General features: G+C 42.6%; 7 non-coding genes across 7 annotated transcripts; all 7 read right to left on the reverse strand.

Moving 5' to 3' along the window:
• Positions 1-4627: 4627 nt before the first annotated feature.
• Positions 4628-4701, reverse strand: TRNAI-AAU (transfer RNA isoleucine (anticodon AAU)). The gene has a single exon. It is a non-coding gene; the product is annotated as a tRNA-Ile (tRNA).
• A 405-nt stretch (positions 4702-5106) lies between these two features.
• TRNAI-AAU (transfer RNA isoleucine (anticodon AAU)) lies at positions 5107-5180 on the reverse strand. The gene has a single exon. It is a non-coding gene; the product is annotated as a tRNA-Ile (tRNA).
• A 397-nt stretch (positions 5181-5577) lies between these two features.
• On the reverse strand, positions 5578-5651 carry TRNAI-AAU (transfer RNA isoleucine (anticodon AAU)). The gene has a single exon. It is a non-coding gene; the product is annotated as a tRNA-Ile (tRNA).
• A 1813-nt stretch (positions 5652-7464) lies between these two features.
• On the reverse strand, positions 7465-7538 carry TRNAI-AAU (transfer RNA isoleucine (anticodon AAU)). The gene has a single exon. It is a non-coding gene; the product is annotated as a tRNA-Ile (tRNA).
• An 869-nt stretch (positions 7539-8407) lies between these two features.
• TRNAI-AAU (transfer RNA isoleucine (anticodon AAU)) lies at positions 8408-8481 on the reverse strand. The gene has a single exon. It is a non-coding gene; the product is annotated as a tRNA-Ile (tRNA).
• Positions 8482-8879: 398 nt separating this feature from the next.
• On the reverse strand, positions 8880-8953 carry TRNAI-AAU (transfer RNA isoleucine (anticodon AAU)). Its single transcript has one exon. It is a non-coding gene; the product is annotated as a tRNA-Ile (tRNA).
• Positions 8954-9349: 396 nt separating this feature from the next.
• On the reverse strand, positions 9350-9423 carry TRNAI-AAU (transfer RNA isoleucine (anticodon AAU)). The gene has a single exon. It is a non-coding gene; the product is annotated as a tRNA-Ile (tRNA).
• Between the last annotated feature and the right edge of the window lie 6678 nt (positions 9424-16101).

Genomic DNA, 16101 nt, shown 5'->3' on the forward strand with positions numbered 1-16101 from the left:
GGGATACTCTAAACCTTCGAAGGGATGCTTTGAAAAAGTAACATTGAAATTGTATAGCTTCGGAATACAGTTTCGGGGAACATTTTCACGAAACATGGGCGAGCTTCATCAGATCAATATCAAAGCTGCATAGCTTCGGAAAATAGCTTCGGAAAATGTTTTCACGAGGCATCGATGTCATTCATCAGAATAATTTGGACGAAGGCTATCTTCTTCACGACGCATGAAAAGAAGGGAAGGTGTTTTTTCGCCGAAGGCTCAAAAGTGGTATGTATTTAAAGTTTCATGCATCGTAAAGAATTCAATAATGAAAAGAGACTTGTATATTACATTCAAATCTACAAAGTGTTACATAGATTACACTTTAAATGTTTTTTCCAAATAAGCACCTATTCTTCCCTCAATATTGCTTCGGCGGCTTTATTCAGAAGTTGGTCAACGACCTTGTCCATGATAGTTTCGGCCATCTGATTAATTTCTTCATCCCCTTTTGCGTGGGGAGATCGTCCAACAGCTTCTGAGCGTAGAGAACACTTCTTCAGTACTTTTACAAATCGCGAGCAAAGTTTAAAATGAAAATTACAGCGCAACAAGAACGACTAGTTGGTACCTAATTGTCTTTCGGGCTCCCTACTCTTTTCAGCAGTCTCTGCCACTTTCCTAGCTTCATGGATGCCTTTTTCGCTCCTTTCGATAATTTCTTGTGCCATTCCCCGACCGCCGTCGTTCCAGATATCAGTAAAAAATTTGCCAGCAACCACACTTGCTTCGGCCGAGGGGTCCTTGATATCTTCGGAGCGTAAGGTAGCTTCGGACTGAGCTAAAAGCTTTACGTGCCCACAACCCTTCTTCTCTAATACAGAAGTAATTCCTCTAGCGCCTGAAAAAGCGCATATGTCGCCGCGGCTGTTTAGAATTTCTTCGAAGGCCTCTGCTTCGTGGCTAATCCATTCCAGCGGATCTTCGGGATTGCCTCGAGAAAAATTCTCCTCGCTGGAAATGGCGCCGACGCTAGCAAAGCTGTTTTTAATTTTATTCACGCATTCTATAGATTTAACATAGCATTTCCTCTGCGATGTGCGAAGCTCCTTAACTCTTGATTCCAATTTATTGACCATAAGATCACTAAGTTCACGATTCGTTTCCTCAAGCGCGCGCTCCTCTTTAGCTCTAGCCAGTTGTTTCCGAAGATCTTCAATCTCGCGTTTTTGAGCTTCGGATTGGGCCTTTGAAGCGGCTTCGTCTTTTTTCACCTTATCCACCAATGTAAGCAGAATTTTATCTTTTTCCAAAGCTTCATTTCTCAGCTTGATAACTTCGGAGCGTAAATTATTAAACGCAATTTCATAACTTTCATCTTCGGCGCTCTTCTGCGCTCTCAGCGCGTTGCTTAGGATCAGGCCCTATACGAAAAAGAGTTCAAATAAGGAAAAAGGAATGATGTGCGTAAAAATAATAAGGGGGTTTTTTCAAGCGTTTAATTCCGGTACCTTCAAGCTGTTGTACGCAAGGCTGTCTGCGAGATCCTCTTTTGTCATGGCACTTAACCCAGCTTCAAGCTTCGGAAAGCCTATGCTTCTCGCCATCTCTCGACAGACAGATAGTTCCTTATTATCCGGTAGGCAGTATAAGAAGTCATCTTCATTTGTCCCATTGAATATTACTGCCCCCTTCGGATATTTCAGCTCCTTTGCATAATGGTTGGCCTCATAAGCTTCTTCCTCAGATAGCTTTTTCCCCGAAGCATGTCGTATGATGTAATCATGTATGCCGGCAGGTGCTTCGGGGATGACGGTGCCCGTTTCTTCAACTAATATTGGTTCCGGAATTTTTACTGCTCCGGCTTCAAAAGGTTGTTCTTTGAAGGGCTCTGAAGGCCCAGCTTCAGCTTCAGCTTGTTGAGCCGAAGCTTCAGTAGAACCTTCAGCAACATCAACACTCTTTTTTGAAATTGTACTTGAAGACTTAATCGTCTCCAAGACGTCTAGTACATTTACCATTCTTTTCCTTTTTGGGGTCACTAATGGCCCCTTTTGGTGTTTTGCTGTCCCAACGATTGCTGTAGGACTCAAAACTTCTAATGTTTTGGAGCCCTCAGTTGCTTCTCTTACTTCCTCAATTTTTTCTGTGAGCGGCGCTTCGGTTTTCTCTTTTGTTTCTGACAACAAAATGTTTGATTGTTCTAATTCAATCTTTGGTGGCACTTCGGCCGTTTCTGCGATCTCTGGCAACAAGGCTGACTTGATTAGTTTTTCAGCTTCGGTGGCTGAAGAAGTTTTCCCGGTAAACTCCGGCACCGAAGCTGGTTCAATATGGCGTGGTCGATGTGTGAAGACCTTCAACCTTTTTCCTTTTGATTCTGGCTCGCTAGGAGCGGTTCCAGCTTCTTCCTTTTCAGAGATTATATTTTTCCTTTTTTGCCTTCGGATGGGATAACAATAATCAGGGTAGAAGAACCCGATTGCATCAAACACTCGGTTCAGTCTCTTCTTCTTTCGGCCTCCGAAGGCTGCTGATAGTGCAGTATTTTCAGCCTTCGAGTATGCCCCAAGTAATTCATCACTTAATGTTTCAATGCTTTTCAGCCAGTCATCATCAGGTTCAATAAATTTATCTGCATATTTGAATGTGTATTTTAATCTGACTAGTCCGCCTTCGTCGGACTCTTTGATGGTTTCTTTCGGCATTTCCCACTTTTCTGCAAGTGGCCATACCCTGAAGGCAATGTGCTCCTGGACCAAGTCCCTTGTCCCAATAAAGGAGCAGACTGCGCCGAAGGCTCTTTGGCATTCTTCGGCTGCCTCATCCATTTCAACCTTCGGCCTTCGAAGTCCGAAGCGTTGCCAAATTGGGTACATAATGATACTTTTGACATTATTTTGCGCTGTTAGATCATTTTTCACATAAAACCATTCAGACATCCAGGCTCCGGGCCACCTCTTCCGAAAGGTTGGCACAGGGTAGCTTGACCCGGAGCGGGCGCCGAAGCTGTAGCACCCAAAGTTGTTGTGGTATTGCTCCTTTCCCCAGGGCTTTGTCTCATACAATAACTCATGAATGTTGCAGAAGCTTTTAGCGTTTGGCTCCAAACCTTGGCTTCTCACAGCCCAGACAAAAATCCCCATTCTTATAATAGCTTCGGGAGTGAGTTGATGAGGATAGATTTGGAATGTTTTCAGTACCTCAACAACAAAATTGCTCAGGGGGAATCGAAGCCCAGCCTTGAGGAAGCTTCGGAAAATCACAACTTCATCCTCTTCAGGGGTGGGAGAAGTCTTTTCCCCGGCATCAGCTCTCACAATAGATATGTCTCGGAAGTATCGCCCCCTCATATTATCAATGTGACTCTGCTTGATGGTTGTTTTCCCAAAAACTGAGTGACTTGGTCGCCACGGTCGATCTTCGGCCTCTTCCCCATCACTTTCTACATCATAGCTGTCGCTATCATCAGTATCTTCGGACAAACCTTCGAGAATCTCCTTCGTGATTTTCTCTGTATTAGTCTCTGCCATTGCTATCAGGAACCCCAGATTCTTCTCCTCCTCGAGACTCAGCTTCGTCTCAGCAGGGATCTTCTTGTCTTCAGACATCTTCGGAAACACTAAAAATTTGTTCCCGAGGCCGAAGCTTCGAAGTCAAAAAGACCAGCAAATCTCAATGAACAAGAGCTAAAAATTTTTAGTGGGCCGAAGCAAAAGGCAAGCGTGTGTACCAAATGAATTCACGATGTGTTCTTATTTATACGCCTAGGGCGTTGAAAGTTAAAAGGCCCCGCTTGTCAGTGAATGTTGCTATTCTAGCAAGGGGAAGGTGTTTTTTCGGACCTTCGGCTCAAGGCCTTCGTCCATATCGCAATCTGAATTTATTATTTACAAATTAATATTGCGAGGGGCTACTGTTGGGGGCCTTCGTCCTCCGAAGGTCCTCAAAAACATGATTTGACAATGCTTTCCAAGTGAATTATATGAACAGGTATTTTCGGATTCAGAATTATGGATATGGAGCACGACCAGGACGAAGGCTGAGCCAGGCGAAGGTCGAAGGCAGCCGAAGCTGTACGCAGGGAAGCTTCGGCGCGATAGCACAAGGGGGAACCGACTTAAAGATAAAAAGACTTCGGGGTCCTCGATAGATTTCCATAAACCGTTAACAAATGTAATGGACATGGATGTAATTTTACGAGGGCTGCGTCCCGCGTCTATAAATAGATGAACAGTACTCCCGTACTGTTCACGCGGACTTGTCATTTTGCTTTTGGTGTCACGCTTGTACTCTCCACCTTCTCTCAGGACCGAAGGTACATTTGTAATTTGGGATCATTTCTGTTTTTCCATGTTAATAAAATAGAAATGATTCTTTGGTGATGCTTATATCATATTTCATGCTTTATGTGAGTCCTTCGTTATTACTTGTCATGTTTACGAAGGTATGCCTCTCATGACCTTCGTCCGAGACTCATTATTTCCCGAGGGGATATAATGCTTCGAAGGACGAAGGACCCTAACATTTAACACTTTTTATGTTGCCTTGTTCTTAACTCTTAGAATTTGAGAACAAGTCTCCAACATCGTTCTTGGACTAAGACTGCGAAAAGAAAGAAAAAAGAAGTTTAAAAACTAAAAATAATTGGCCAATGCAGGTCTCGAACCTGCGACCTTCGCGTTATTAGCACGACGCTCTAACCAACTGAGCTAATAGGCCAACTCCCAAGTCCAACTACTCAATATCAAGCTTCACACTCATCAGGGTCATTTACAGCTTCTATGTTTTCTCCAGCACCGGTAGCACCATTGGGAGTGAGAGCATCCTCACAAAATGTAACGTAAGCATCATCATGTGGGTCTTGATCTTCTTTATGTTATTCATTTCCTAAATCTGATTCATCTTCATGTAACCTTGGGTTCGAACTCATCTTTACAGTTGTATTCTTCCTCATCTGCTACTATCTTGCCATATATCATATATGTTAGGATTTCGAACATGCCTTCTATTCTAATAAGATCTTTCTCATGTTTTTATTATTAGCGATCGGTCTCCTTTTGATCATCGTTCTTGGACTAAGACTGCAAAAAGAAAGAAAAAAGAAGTTTAAAAACTAACAATAATTGGCCCATGCAGGTCTCGAACCTGCGATCTTCGCGTTATTAGCACGATGCTCTAACCAACTGAGCTAATAGGCCAACTCCCAAGTCCAACTACTCAATATTCACCTTTACACTCATCAAGGTCGTTTACAACTTCTATGTTTTCTCCATCACCAGTAGCACCATTGGGAGTGAGAGCATCCTCACAAAATGTCACGTAAGCTTCATCATGTGGGTCTTGATCTTCTTTATGTTATTCATTTCCAAAATCTGATTCATCTTCATGTAACCTTGGGTTCGAACTCATCTTTACAGCTGTATTCTTCCTCATCTGCTACTATCTTGCCATATATGCTAGGATTTTGAACATGTCTTCTATTCTAATAAGATATTTCTCATGTTTTTATTATTAGCGATCAGTCACCTTTTGATCATCATTCTTGGACTAAGACTGCAAAAAGAAATAAAAAGAAGTTTAAAAACTAAAAATAATTGGCCCATGCAGGTCTCGAACCTGCGACCTTCGCGTTATTAGCACGACGCTCTAACCAACTGAGCTAATAGGCCAACTCCCAAGTCCAACTACTCAATATCCACTTTTGCACTCATTGGGGTCGTTTACAGCTTCTATGTTTTCTCCACCACCAGTAGCACCATTGGGAGTGAGAGCATCCTCACAAAATGTCACGTAAGCATCATCATGTGGGTCTTGATCTTCTTTATGTTATTCATTTCCTAAATCTGATTCATCTTCATGTAACCTTGGGTTCGAACTCATCTTTACAGTTGTATTCTTCCTCATCTGCTACCATCTTGCCATAAATGTTAGGATTTCGAAAATGTCTTCTATTCTAATATGATCTTTCTCATGTTTTAATTATTAGCGATCGGTCTCCTTTTGATCATCGTTCTTGGACTAAGACTGTGAAAAGAAAGAAAAAAGAAGTTTAAAAACTAAAAATACTTGGCCCATGCAGGTCTCGAACCTGCGACCTTCGCGTTATTAGCACGACGCTCTAACCAACTGAGGAAATAGGCCAACTCCCAAGTCCAACTACTCAATATCCACCTTCGCACTCATCAGGGTCGTTTACAGCTTCTATGTTTTCTCCACCACCGGTAGCACCATTGGCAGTGAGAGCATCCTCACAAAATGTAACGTAAGCATCATCATGTGGGTCTTGATCTTCTTTATGTTATTGATTTCCTAAATCTAATTCATCTTCATGTAACCTGTGGTTCGAACTCATCTTTACAGTTGTATTCTTCCTCATCTGCTACTATCTTGCCAAAAATGTTAGGATTTCGAACATGTCTTCTATTCTAATAAGATCTTTCTCATGTTTTTATTATTAGCGATCGGTCTCCTTTTGATCATCGTTCTTGGACTAAGACTGCAAAAAGAAAGAAAAAAGAAGTTTACAAGCTAAAAATAATTGGCCCATGCTGGTCACGAACCTGCGACCTTCGCGTTATTAGCACGACGCTCTAACCAACTGAGCTAATAGGCCAACTCCCAAGCCCAACTACTCAATATCCACCTTCGCACTCATTAGGGTCGTTTACAGCTTCTATGTTTTCTCCACCACCGGTAGCACCATTGGGAGTGAGAGCATCCTCACAAAATGTCACGTAAGCATCATCACGTGGGTCTTGATCTTCTTTATGTTATTCATTTCCTAAATCTGATTCATCTTCATGTAACCTTGGGTTCGAACTCATCTTTATAGTTGTATTCTTCCTCGTCTGCTACTATCTTGCCATATATGTTAGGATTTCGAACATGTCTTCTATTCTAATAAGATATTCTCAGGTTTTAATTATTAGCGATCGGTCTCCTTTTGATCATCGTTCTTGGACTAAGACTGCAAAAAGAAAGAAAAAAGAAGTTTAAAAACTAGAAATAATTAGCCCATGCAGGTCTCGAACGTGGGACCTTCGCGTTATTAGCACGACGCTCTAACCAACTGAGCTAATAGGCCAACTCCCAAGTCCAACTACTCAATATCCACCTTCGCACTCATCAGGGTCGTTTACAGCTTCTATGTTTTCTCCACCACCGGTAGCACCATTGGGAGTGAGAGCATCCTCACAAAATGTAACGTAAGCATCATCATGTGGGTCTTGATCTTCTTTATGTTATTCATTTCCTAAATCTGATTCATCTTCATGTAACCTTGGGTTCGTACTGATCTTTACAGTTGTATTCTTCCTCATCTGCTACCATCTTGCCCCATATGTTAGGATTTCGAACATGCCTTCTATTCTAATAAGATCTTTCTCATGTTTTTATTATTAGCGACCGGTCTCATTTTGATCATTGTTCTTGGACTAAGACTGCAAAAAGAAAGGAAAAAGAAGTTTAAAAGCTAAAAATAATTGGCCCATGCAGGTCTCGAACCTACGACCTTCGCGTTATTAGCACGACACTCTAACCAACTGAGCTAATAGGCCAACTCCCAAGTCCAACTACTCAATATACACCTTCGCACTCATCAGGGTCGTTTATAGCTTCTATGTTTTCTCCACCACTAGTAGCACCATTGGGAGTGAGAGCATCCTCACAAAATGTCACGTAAGCATCATCACGTGGGTCTTGAACTTCTTTATGTTATTCATTTCCTAAATCTGATTCATCTTCATGTAACCTTGGGTTCGAACTCATCTTTATAGTTGTATTCTTCCTCGTCTGCTACTATCTTGCCATATATGTTAGGATTTCGAACATGTCTTCTATTCTAATAAGATATTTCTCAGGTTTTAATTATTAGCGATCGGTCTCCTTTTGATCATCGTTCTTGGACTAAGACTGCAAAAAGAAAGAAAAAAGAAGTTTAAAAACTAGAAATAATTAGCCCATGCAGGTCTCGAACGTGCGACCTTCGCGTTATTAGCACGACGCTCTAACCAACTGAGATAATAGGCCAACTCCCAAGTCCAACTACTCAATATCCACCTTCGCACTCATCAGGGTCGTTTACAGCTTCTATGTTTTCTCCACCACCAGTAGCACCATTGGGAGTGAGATCATCCTCACAAAATGTCACGTAAGCATCATCACGTGGGTCTTGATCTTCTTTATGTTATTCATTTCCTAAATCTGATTCATCTTCATGTAACCTTGGGTTTGAACTTATTTTATAGTTGTATTCTTCCTCATCTGCTACCATCTTGCCCTATATGTTAGGATTTCGAACATGCCTTCTATTCTAATAAGATCTTTCTCATGTTTTTATTATTAGCGATCGGTCTCATTTTGATCATCGTTCTTGGACTAAGACTGCAAAAAGAAAGGAAAAAGAAGTTTAAAAGCTAAAAGTAATTGGCCCATGCAAGTCTCGAACCTGCGACCTTCGCGTTATTAGCACGACGCTCTAACCAACTGAGCTAATAGGCCAACTCCCAAGTCCAACTACTCAATATACACCTTCGCACTCATTAGGGTCGTTTATAGTTTCTATGTTTTCTCCACCACTAGTAGCACCATTGGGAGTGAGAGCATCCTCACAAAATGTCACGTAAGCATCATCACGTGGGTCTTGATCTTCTTTATGTTATTCATTTCCTAAATCTGATTCGTCTTCATGTAACCTTGGGTTCGAACTTATCTTTATAGTTGTATTCTTCCTCGTCTGCTACTATCTTGCCATATATGTTAGGATTTCGAACATGTCTTCTATTCTAATAAGATATTTCTCATGTTTTAATTATTAGCGATCGGTCTCCTTTTGATCATCGTTCTTGGACTAAGACTGCAAAAAGAAAGAAAAAAGAAGTTTAAAAACTAGAAATAATTAGCCCATGCAGGTCTCGAACCTGCGACCTTCGCGTTATTAGCACGACGCTCTAACCAACTGAGCTAATAGGCCAACTCCCGATCCAACTACTCAATATCCACCTTCGCACTCATCAGGGTCGTTTACAGCTTCTATGTTTTCTCCACCACCAGTAGCACCATTGGGAGTGAGATCATCCTCACAAAATGTCACGTAAGTATCATCACGTGGGTCTTGATCTTCTTTATGTTATTCATTTCCTAAATCTGATTCATGTTCATGTAACCTTGGGTTCGAACTCATCTTTATAGTTGTATTCTTCCTCGTCTGCTACTATCTTGCCATATATGTTAGGATTTCGAACATGTCTTCTATTCTAATAAGATATTTCTCATGTTTTTATTATTAGCTATCGGTCTCCTTTTGATCATCGTTCTTGGACTAAGACTGCAAAAAGAAAGAAAAAAAAGTTTAAGAACTAGAAATAATTAGCCCATGCAGGTCTCGAACCTGCGACCTTCGCGTTATTAGCACGACGCTCTAACCAACTGAGCTAATAGGCCACCTCCCAAGTCCAACTACTCAATATCCACCTTCACACTCATCAGGGTCGTTTACAACTTCTATGTTTTCTCCACCACCAGTAGCACCATTGGGAGTGAGAGCATCCTCACAAAATGTCACGTAAGCATCATCACGTGGGTCTTGATCTTCTTTATGTTATTCATTTCCTAAATCTGATTCATCTTCATGTAACCTTGGGTTCGAACTCATCTTTATAGTTGTATTCTTCCTCGTCTGCTACTATCTTGCCATATATGTTAGGATTTCGAACATGTATTCTATTCTAATAAGATATTTCTCATGTTTTTATTATTAGCGATCGGTCTCCTTTTGATCATCGTTCTTGGACTAAGACTGCAAAAAGAAAGAAAAAAGAAGTTTAAAAACTAGAAATAATTAGCCCATGCATGTCTCGAACCTACGACCTTCGCGTTATTAGCACGACGCTCTAACCAACTGAGCTAATAAGCCAACTCCCAAGTGAGAGCACCTAGAGGGGGGTGAATAGGTGATCTTGTGAAACTTAAACTTATAGCCACAAAAACTTGTTAAGTGTTAGCACAATAATCGCCAAGTGGCTAGAGAGGAGTCTCAACAAAACACAATACCACAAGAGATCAAACACAGAGATGACACAGTGGTTTATCCCGTGGTTCGGCCAAGACCAATGCTTGCCTACTCCACGTTGTGGCGTCCCAACGGACGAGGGTCGCAATCAACCCCTCTCAAGCGGTCCAAAGACCAACTTGAATACCACGGTGTTTTGCTTTGCCTTTCAATATCCCGTTTGCGAGGAATCTCCACAACTTGGAGTCTCTCGCCCTTACACTTGAAGTTCACAAAGAAACACGGAGTAAGGGAGGGAAGCAACACACACAAATCCACAGCAAAATGCGCACACACACGGCCAAGAATCGAGCTCAAAAGACTATCTCAAAGTTCTCACTAGAACGGAGCTCGAATCACTGAGAATGACAAACGAATGCGCAAAGACCGAGTGTGGATGATCAAGAATGCTCTAAGGTACTTGGTGTTCTCCTTCATGCGCCTAGGGGTCCCTTTTATAGCCCCAAGGCAGCTAGGAGCCGTTGAGAGCAAATCTGGAAGGCCTTTCTTGCCTTCTGTCGTCGGGTGCACCGGACAGTCCGGTGCACACCGGACACTGTCCGGTGCCCGATTTCTTTCCATAAACGGCGCAGCCGACCGTTGGCTGCCAGAGAGCCGTTGGCGCACCGGACAGTCCGGTGCCCCCTTCCGACCGTTGGCTCGGCCACGTGTCGCGAGCGGATTCCGCGGCTGACCGTTGGCCCAGCCGACCGATGGCTCACCGGACAGTCCGGTGCACACCGGACAGTCCGGTGAATTTTAGCCGTACGCCGTCGGCGAATTCCCGAGGGCGGCCACTTCGCTCGAGGCAGCCTGGCGCACCGGACACTGTCCGGTGCCCCAGACCGAAACAACCTTTTGGCTGTACACAGCCAACTCTTCTCTTTTCTTCTTCTTTCTGTTTCTAATACTTAGACAAGTATATTAGTACACAAAACCAATGTACTAAGACTTAGAAACATACCTTTGCTCTTGTTTTGCACTTTGTCCATCCATAATCATGAATTCACATTTAAGCACTTGTGTTGGCACTCAATCACCAAAATACTTAGAAATGGCCCAAGGGCACATTTCCCTTTCAATCTCCCCCTTTTTGGTGATTTATGCCAACACAACATAAAGCAACTAGAACAAGTGCAAAATCACTTCAAATAAAACTCAAATTTATTTTGATTCAATTTTGGCATATATGGATCATCCCTTGCCACCACTTGGTTTGTTTTTGAAAATCAAACTCAAATCTCTATCTCTAAGTCAAACACACATGTTGAAGCATAAAGAGAGTCATTCCAAAAGAGATTGATCAAAGATTTCAAAAACTCCCCCTATTTCCCATAATCAACACTTCTCCCCACAAGAGGCCAACTTTTGACAAAAGAGATAATGCAAGAGTTTTGACAAACCAAAAGCTCTATTCTACTATTTTCAAAATTTCTCAAGTGGTAGCTGATCCATTTATCACTTTGGCCTTTATTTTCTCCCCCTTTGGCATCAAGCACCAAAACGGGATCAATCTTGGCCCCTTTAACCCCATTGCCTCACCAAAATCTTCAACTAAGAGCAAATAGGCAATAAGAGTATAAAGATGAACTTGGAAGAGTTACTCTTTTCATCGGAGTGCAGTGGAAGTCTTGCATGGTCCAAGTCCACCTTTTCCCTTTCAATTCTCCTTGGAGACTAAAACAACCGAACTCAAGTACATGGTTAGTCTCAAAGGGTCAAGTTGTAGCACAGCTCCCCCTAAATATGTGCATCACTTGCAAACAGGACTTGTGAGGTCCAGGGAGTGTTTGTGCAACTTGAGCACCACAATAAGCAACAAAATGCAGAATGAACATGATCAAAGGCATAAACACATGTATGCTACAATTCAATCCAAGTTCCGCGAATCTAAGACATTTAGCTCACTACGCAGCCTGCAAAAGGTCTTCTCATCTAGAGGCTTGGTAAAGATATCGGCTAGCTGGTTCTCGGTGCTAACATGAAACACTTCGATATCTCCCTTTTGCTGGTGGTCTCTCAAAAAGTGATGCCGGATGTCTATGTGCTTTGTGCGGCTGTGTTCAACAGGATTTTCCGCCATGCGGATAGCACTCTCATTATCACATAGGAGTGGGACTTTGCTCAGATTATAGCCAAAGTCCCGGAGGGTTTGCCTCATCCAAAGTAGTTGCGCGCAACACTGTCCTGCGGCAACATACTCGGCCTCAGCGGTGGATAGGGCAACGGAAGTTTGTTTCTTAGAGTTCCACGACACCAGGGACCTTCCTAAGAATTGGCACGTCCCCGATGTACTCTTCCTATCGACCTTACATCCAGCATAGTCGGAGTCTGAGTATCCAACCAAGTCAAAGGTAGACCCTTTTGGATACCAGAGCCCGAAGCAAGGCGTAGCAACCAAATATCTAAGAATTCGCTTCACCGCCACTAAGTGACATTCCTTAGGATCGGATTAAAATCTAGCACACATGCATACGCTAAGCATAATATCCGGTCTACTAGCACATAAATAAAGTAAAGACCCTATCATTGACCGGTATGCTTTTTGATCAACGGACTTACCTCCTTTGTTGAGGTCGGTGTGTCCGTCGGTCCCCATCGGAGTCTTTGCGGGCTTGGCGTCCTTCATCCCAAACCGCTTCAGCAAGTCTTGCGTGTACTTTGTTTGGGAGATGAAGGTGCCGTCCTTGAGTTGCTTCACTTGGAACCCAAGGAAGTAGTTCAACTCGCCCATCATCGACATCTCGAATTTCTGCGTCATCACCCTGCTAAACTCTTCACAAGACTTTTGGTTAGTGGAACCAAATATTATGTCATCGACATAAATTTGGCACACAAACAAATCACCATCACATGTCTTAGTAAAAAGAGTTGGATAGGCTTTCCCAACCTTGAAAGCATTGGCAATTAAAAAGTCTCTAAGGCATTCATACCATGCTCTTGGGGCTTGCTTAAGTCCATAGAGCGCCTTAGAGAGCTTACACACGTGGTCGGGGTACCGTTCATCCTCGAAGCCAGGGGGTTGCTCTACGTACACCTCCTCCTTGATCGGCCCGTTGAGGAACACGCTCTTCACATCCATTTGGTACAACCTGAAAGAATGGTGAGCGGCATATGCTAGCAAGATACGAATTGATTCTAGCCTAGCCACAGGAGCAAAAGTCTCCTCAAAGTCCAAACCTGCGACTTGGGCATAACCTTTTGCCACAAGTCGAGCCTTGTTCCTCGTCACCACCCCGTGCTCGTCTTGTTTGTTGCGGAACACCCACTTGGTTCCCACAACATTTTGCTTGGGACGAGGCACCAGTGTCCAAACTTCATTGCGCTTGAAGTTGTTGAGTTCCTCCTGCATGGCCAACACCCAGTCCGGATCTAGCAAGGCCTCCTCTACCCTGAAAGGCTCAATAGAAGAGACAAAAGAGTAATGCTCACAAAAATTAACTAATCGAGATCGAGTAGTTACTCCCTTGCTTATGTCACCCAGAATTTGATCGACGGGATGATCTCTTTGAATCATCGCTCGAACTTGGGTTGGAGGTGCCGGTTGCGCTTCTTCCTCCATCACATGATCATCTTGTGCTCCCCCTTGATCACACGCCTCTTGTTGATGAACCTGTTCATCGTCTTGAGTTGGGGGATGCACCGTTGTTGAGGAAGAAGGTTGATCTCGTTCATCTTGTTCCTGTGGCCGTACTTCTCCAATCTCCATGGTTCGTATAGCGGCCGTCGGAACATCTTCTTCATCTACATCATCACAATCAACAACTTGCTCTCTTGGAGAGCCATTAGTCTCATCAAATACAACGTCGCTAGAGACTTCAACCAAACCCGATGATTTGTTGAAGACTCTATACGCTTTTGTATTTGAGTCATAACGTAACAAAAACCCTTCTACAGCTTTGGGAGCAAACTTAGAATTTCTACCCTTCTTCACTAGAATGTAGCATTTGCTCCCAAATACACGAACGTAAGATACATTGGGTTTGTTACCGGTTAGAAGCTCATACGACGTCTTCTTAAGGAGGCGATGAAGGTAGACCCTGTTGATGGCGTGGCAAGCCGTGTTTACGGCTTCCGACCAAAAGCACTCGGGGGTCTTGAACTCCCCTAGCATCGTCCTCGCCATATCGATGAGCGTCCTGTTCTTCCTCTCTACCACACCATTTTGTTGTGGTGTGTAGGGAGCGGAGAACTCGTGCTTGATCCCTTCTTTCTCAAGGAACTCCTCCACTTGAAGGTTCTTGAATTCGGACCCGTTGTCGCTCCTTATCTTCTTCACCTTGAGCTCAAACTCATTTTGAGCTCTCCTGAGGAAGCGCTTGAGGATCCCTTGGGTTTCAGACTTATCCTGCAAAAAGAACACCCAAGTGAAGCGAGAAAAGTCATCAACAATAACTAGACCATACTTACTTCCTCCTATGCTGAGATAGGCGACGGGTCCGAAGAGATCCATATGTAGTAACTCCAGGGGTCTTGAAGTGGTCATCACATTCTTGCTGTGATGCGCTCCTCCCACTTGTTTACCTGCTTGACAAGCTGCACAAGGTCTATCTTTTTCGAAATGTACATTAGTTAGACCTATCACGTGTTCTCCCTTTAGAAGCTTGTGGAGGTTCTTCATCCCCACATGTGCTAAGCGGCGATGCCACAGCCAGCCCATGCCAGTCTTAGCAATTAAGCATGCATCTAGACCGGCCTCCTCTTTTGCAAAATCAACTAAATAAAGTTTGCCGTCTAATACACCCTTAAATGCTAGTGAACCATCACTTCTTCTAAAGACAGACACATCTACATTTGTAAAAAGACAATTATATCCCATATTGCATAGTTGGCTAACAGATAGCAAATTGTAGCCAAGAGACTCAACTAAAAACACATTAGAGATAGAGTGCTCATTAGAAATTGCAATTTTACCTAACCCTTTTACCTTGCCTTGATTCCCATCACCGAATATAATTGAATCTTGGGAATCTTTATTCTTGACATAGGAGGTGAACATCTTCTTCTCCCCCGTCATATGGTTTGTGCATCCGCTGTCGATAATCCAGCTTGAACCCCCGGATGCATAAACCTGCAAGGCAAATTTAGGCTTGGGTCTTAGGTACCCAACTCATGTTGGGTCCTACAAGGTTAGTGCAGATATCCTTAGGGACCCAAATGCAAGTTTTGTCTCCCTTGCATTTTGCCCCTAACTTCCTAGCAACTATTTTCCTATCCTTTCTACAAATAGCAAAGGAAGCATTTAAAGCACAATAAATTGTAGAAGGTTCATTTACTTTCCTAGGAATATTATGAATAACATTTCTCCTACCAACATTTCTATCATGCATATAAGAAGAACTAGAAGCAAACATGGCATGAGAATCAAAGACATTATATGCATTACAACTCCTATAAGCATTTCTAGGTTGTCTTCTATCATGGTACATAAAGGCATGGTTCTTTTGCACACTACTAGCCATAGGGGCCTTCCCTTTTTCCTTGACGGAGATGGGAGCCTTATGGCTTGTCAAGTTCTTGGCTTCCCTCTTGTAGCCAAGTCCATCCTTAATTGAGGGGTGTCTACCAATCGTGTAGGCATCCCTTGCAAATTTTAGCTTGTCAAATTCATTCTTGCTAGTCTTAAGTTGGGCATTAAGACTAGCTAATTCATCATTTAATTTGGAAATTGAAACTAAATGATCACTACAAGCATCAATGTTAAAATCTTTACACCTATTACAAGTTTCAACAATTTCTACACAAGAATTAGATTTACTAGCTACTTCTAGTTTAGCATTTAAATCATCATTAAAACTTTTTAACTTAGCAATAGTTTCATGACAAGAAGATAATTCACTAGAGAGCATTTCATTCCTCTTAATTTCTAGAGCAAGAGATTTCTGAGCTTCTACAAATTTATCATGCTCTTCATACAACAAATCCTCTTGCTTTTCTAAAAGTATATTCCTATCATTCAAGGCATCAATTAATTCATTAATCTTGTCTACCTTGGTTCTATCTAATCCCTTGAATAAGCATGAGTAATCTATCTCATCATCATCACTAGACTCATCCTCACTTGAAGAAGC

The sequence above is a fragment of the Zea mays genome, chromosome 2, assembly GCF_902167145.1.
Source record: "Zea mays cultivar B73 chromosome 2, Zm-B73-REFERENCE-NAM-5.0, whole genome shotgun sequence".
Lineage (NCBI taxonomy): Eukaryota > Viridiplantae > Streptophyta > Magnoliopsida > Poales > Poaceae > Zea > Zea mays.